Source organism: Ursus americanus, chromosome 13 (assembly GCF_024610735.1).
Source record: "Ursus americanus isolate L20-20 chromosome 13, mUrsAme1.1.p, whole genome shotgun sequence".
NCBI lineage: Eukaryota > Metazoa > Chordata > Mammalia > Carnivora > Ursidae > Ursus > Ursus americanus.
Window position 1 is genome coordinate 5911679 of NC_142139.1, and position 5975 is coordinate 5917653.

Genomic DNA, 5975 nt, shown 5'->3' on the forward strand with positions numbered 1-5975 from the left:
GTCTGGCTTCTTAGCTGTGGGTCTGGGATGCAGTACAAAAGGGAACGGAGTGTGAGGCACCGCGGGAGCGGGACGGAGCTAACCAGCACACCGCTGCTGAAAATACGCGGTCGCGTTTGCCAGATGTGTGGCACTGTCCGTATTTCATGTGGATATAAAGCAGCCCAGCACATGCCTTCATGAAGCCTGGGTGATTCTCCAGAGGAGAGCTGTAGGGACGATCAGAGAAAGACAGAGTTTATTCCCCTTTGCACGCACGAGGATGCACTGATCTAAGAAACACCTGCCCTCCCCCTGAGTTCTTCTGGAGACTACGGTTTCTGGCACCTCTAAAGCAGACACCATATTTTACAAGAACCTACACTTACCCACAGGGAAATAAAGTCCTCTCTACATTTTTAAAAGAACTTCACAAAAATGGCTGCTTTAGATGCTGCAGGAAATACAGAAGTGGTCTGACATGGAAGTACTCGTGATCTAGGAAGGAAGTCAGTCAGGTATTTGTTAAAAGTAGCACACGGGAAGGAGAGGTCGAGAACAATATCAAGTGTCAATAGAAGAAATGTCAAAGGTTACAAATAAGTGTTAGAGAAAACAACAGTATTTTTCAGCTCAGAAGGATGAGGAATCACTAGCTGGGATGGCTTCGAAAGGCCTCATGGAAAAAGTGGGGCTGAAATGCTGAGCTTGAGAGGATTTCAGTGAACAGATTTTGAACCTGTTTTGAATGTTTCCTTTTTCCCTGCAAGATTCATTCCTACTCATTCCCACAGAACTTGCATTTTACAGGATCACCTTCGGGGTAAAGGAAAGTTTCAAGGAAAGGAAAATAGCAACTATGAAATTCTGCAACTCTAACACATTCCGTTCTAGAGACAGCTGAATCCCCAGCCGCTCCTGGCTCTCAAGCTGTGGCAGTCCACAAAACTGCCTCCAGACTCTGACCTCACCAAGGTGGGGAGGGAGAGACATCTTTCATAAGGGGGGTACCACTTCATCGAGTACAAAATAGCGCGAGGAATCACCCATCATTCTGATCATCACCCGAGTCAGTGAACATGACTGATGGACAAGAGACAAAGCCGTTCTAATACTGCTGTGTATGTTCATGCAAGACTGGTAGCATCATTTTTCTGCTGTCTGTAGAAGTATCTCACAGACTGGATGCTAAGAAAATTGCTGAAGGCAGAACTGCTTGCCAATGAAGCAGAGAGAGTATGCTGCTTACTCCTCTCTCTCCAAAGAATATGGAAGAGCAAACATGATCGGCATATACCGAGAGGAATGCTAAATAGAGCTAGTGAAAGTGAAGACTCATGGAATTGGACAAATAAAGACAATTATACCCGTGAAGAAGGAAAGGACAATGCTGTGTGCAAAGGTGAATTGGGGCAAGTTGGAGAGGGGTGCATGCAGCCACTGAGGAGTGCGGGGTGGGGTGGGGTGGGAGGGTGCATTCTAAATGGAGCAGGATAGAGTCACCCCCCACTGTGTGGCTTCTAAATGACGGATTATGAGACTGTTTCTGGACTTGGCGCGATTGTGTCACTCAAGATATAAAACATAATTTCAAAACATCCTAGAAAAAGGTTGGCATTTTATTCCATAAAATTATCACCACCAGTATAAATTACTCTTCAGAGTAAAATTTCAGGAAGTCTTCTTTACTTCTTTCCCACTTCCTACAACATACTACATTTAATGTCAAATTTAACCTTTTTCTCATCATGCTAAGAATTTGTCATGTAACTTTTCAAATATTGTGAGTGCACGAAGAGAGCATTCAAAGATAAAATGCCAAATCTTTGTTTTTATTATTCTAGTGCCGAATATTTTAAAACCATTTCTATGTGAAAAACATTGATAATTAAATCCAGCAATTCCATCATAATTTATTTTCCTTTTAGAAATAACTACCAGTAAGTAAATGAAATAATATTACTGGATATGAGAACATTATTCACATCAGAAGTGGAATTGTATAAATCGCATTATGAATAGCAAGATGGATACACATTCCAGAGTGTGTTCATCAGGCAGAGGTAAGCATGTGAGAGCCAGATAATCATATAAGTTAATATTGTTTAAATTATTGTGTATACAAATGGTGTTGGGAAAACTGGACAACCACATGCAGAAGAATGAAAATGGACCACTTCCTCACACCATGTGCAAAAAAATAAATTCAAAATGAATGAAAGATCTAAATGTGAGACAGAAACCATCAAAATCCTAGAGGAGAACACAGGCAGAAACTTCTGACCTTGGCTGTAGCAATTTCTTACTAGACACGTCACCACAGGCAAGGGAAACAAAAGCAAAAACAAACTACTGGGGCTTCATCAAGATAAAAAGCTTCTGCACAACAAAGGAACAATCAACAAAACTAAAAGGCAGCCTATGGAATGGGAAAAGATATTTGCAAAGGACATATCTGTTAAAGAGTTAGTATCCAAGATCCACAAAGAACTTATCAAACTCAACACCCAAAAAACAAATAACACAGTTAAGAAATGAGCAGGAGACATGAATAGACACTTTTCCAAAGAAGACATCCAGATGGCCAACAGACATGTGAAAAGATACTCAACATCACTCATCATCAGGGAAATACAAATCAAAACCACAATGAGATACCACCTCACACGCATCAGAATGGCTAAAATTAACAACACAAGAAAAAAACAGGTGTTGGCAAGGATGCAGAGAAAGGGGGATTCTCTCGCACTGCTGGTGGGAATGCAAACTCCTGCAGCCATTCTGGAGAACAGTATGGAGGTTCCTCAAAAAGTTAAAAATAGAACTACCCTATGACCCAGCAATTGAAACACTAGGTATTTACCCAAAGAATACAAAAATACAGATTTGAATGGACACATGCACCCTGATGTCTATAACAGCATTATCAACAATAGCCAAACTATGGAGAAGAGCAGAGATGTCCATTGACTGATGACATCTCAGTTGTGGTGTGTGTGTGTGTGTGTGTGTGTGTGTGTGTGTGTGTGTGTGAATACTACTCAGCCATCCAAATGAATGGAATCTTGCCATTTGCAATGATGTGGATGGAGCTAGCGTGTGTTATACTAAGTGAAATAAGTCAGTCAGAGAAAGACAAATACTATATGATCTCACTCATATGTAGAATTGAAGAAAGAGAACAGATGAATATATAAGAAGGGGGGAAGAAAAGGAGAGAGGGAAACAAGCCATAAGAGACTCTTAATGATAGAGAACAAACAGAGGGTTGATGGAGGGAGGTGGGCTGGGAATGGGCCAGGTGGGTGATGGATATTAAGGCGAGAACTTTTGATGAGCTCTGGGTGTTGTTCATAAGTGATGAATCACTGAATTCTACTCCAGAAACCAATATTGCACTGTGTGTGAACCACCTAAAATTTAAATTAAAATAAATAAATAAATTTTTAAAAATATTGTGTATAATAATCAGCTTATGGTTTATATCCTCAAAAGACAGATAAATGCAAAGCACCAAGACATTATAACCACTATTCCAAGTTCAAGCCAATTCCTAAACTCAAAAATGTTTTTACAAACTTCATGTTGACTGTGCACTCTTGCATTACCAAATTTATTGATTGCCCTCTACGTGCCAGGTGCTGTGACAGAAAAGAAATTACTAAATATTGCAAAATAGTCAATCTTATAACTAATAAACACTGTATTTCATTAAATGTAGTGGGAAGAGCCTTGGGCTGGGTGTCTAAATACAGCTTTTCCCTCATCAGGCTTAGCGACCTTTGGAAGGTTACTTAATCTCTCTCTAGGTTATAGTTTCCTTATCTGTAAACTAGATTATATCTAAAATTGTGTTGCAGCTCTAAATTGCCATGTTTTTATGAAAAACAAATTTGTGTTTATTTTTAAATAAGTTAGGGTTGAATAAAATCTTAGGACAAGTTAGAAATATTGGTTAGGCTTTGACGCTAATGAAACCATGCTCGTAATTTCCGTTTTGAACTAAATTCTAGAACCGTCTCATACCAGTCCTACTGACTAGCTTTGGAGAAACCTGATCAAAGGTTAGGGCGTGGGTGTGATAGATTAGTGGCAATTCAACTGCAAGCCCAAGCCCTATGAAGATAGCACCATAATTTCATCTTTCTAGACCAAAGGACAACACCGATACTCGTTGATTCCAGTTGATTTTCCATTATAGAAACTAATAGGAAATCTCTCCAGGGACTTGGTGAAAGGCAGAAAGTGGAAATGGAACCAGGACAATTGCCCTTTTGGTGGCTGCCTTGAAAAGGCACTGACAGTTTGAGGATGGTGACATTGAGAAGCTGACGAAACCGGTAGAAAGGACTTTCTCTACTTAAAGATGGAAGGTGCACTCCTATGTCCTGAGCAGCAGATCTTGTAGCCAGTTTCGGGAGAAAAGGAGGCACAGGTACTGTGTATGATTCAAAACTAGTTTTTGTTTAGAACCCCAAACAAGAGATAGTTATTTCGTGCCTTCTATGTACTTGGCGTACTTCTAGCAATGGGGATACCAGAAGTTCCTGCTTGATGGAGCCTCCAGTCTGGTGAGACAGGCAATACATATTAATGAGTAACTAAGGGAAATTCAGGTGCAGAGAAGGCTATGAAAACTATGCAATCGTGTAATGGGATAGAAAGTGCAAGAGAGGAGGGAGGAAGGCTGTAATAATGAAGCGAAGGGCCCCTGAGAAAGTGACATTCGAGACGGGGCATGAGAGGCGAGAAGAAGGCAGCCTTGCCAGACTGCTGGGGAAATGTGTTTCAAGGGAATACCAGAAAGGGGACTCTGGAATGTTCAAGGAACAGAAAGGAACCTCGAGTGAATGGAACCCAGGGGATAAGAAGAGAAGACACCTTGAGGTACTTGGAGGCCGTAGAAAAGACTTTCAATGTAGTTTTGATTGCATTGGGAGGCCATTGAGAGTTTTAAGCAAGAAGTAACACTATTCACATTTTTAAAAAGATGACTGTGCCTGCCATGTATATTGTATTGTGTGGGATTGAGAAGGGAAAAGGTAAACTTTACATAGAAAAATTCATAAAGCTTTTCTTTAATAAAAAATAAAATCAGATTTAAAACATTGGCTCTATTTGCGTGGGTGTCTGCATGTCACATGTCTTCGGTAAAGGCTGAGTAGGGTATATTTGTTATTTGACTGTCCTGTAACCATGTTGTAAAAACCGTCTCCAAGGGAAGGAGTGACAGTAAGTAATGCCCCAAAGACAGCCCAGGATAGGTGGGGTGGGGGCACGTGGGGGAGAAGACTGGGGGGGCGGGGAAATGGACAGCCCACGGAAGGAAACCTCAGCACAAATCAAAGATCAGTCATCAAAAATACGGTTTATGGCAAGATGCAAAAAGAAGGAACTCAAATAATTAATCTTATCCTAATAAACTGTAAATGTGGAATGATAGCAGAAAATGGATTTGTATTTCCTAGAGACAGTATAACGTCTTTTCTGAGTTTGTTTAATTTAATGGATCGAGATTTGGAGGGGCCACTTATTACAGTCCAGGCAAGTAAGAGACGCTAATGAACATCTAGGTTTTCTCGTGAAGGACTAGAGCCAGTATACTAGAGTGTGTTTATTTTTCACTAAACACTAAATAACGTATTTTCAGGAAAATGCACAAAACAAACTAAGAACAACAATATGAAAAACTACAAAGGAAGTTTCCTGTAATCTTACATGGGAAAACCAAAGAAAATGATTGTTTTTTGACACTTTGATTCATGTGTTCCAAGCTTTTTTCTATGTGTATATATTTATAACAGGAACTTCATATTATCCATATCATTCTGTTGTCTGCCTTTATCCCTTAATGTATGTACACAGAGATTACATTTTGTGTATTTTTTTTACAATGTCTATATTTGTGATTAAAACCCTTAAATACATTGCAATAAAAATTGGCTATTTTTAGAGAGAAAACTTTAGAGAGAAAAATCAGTAAAATGCTGTTGTAT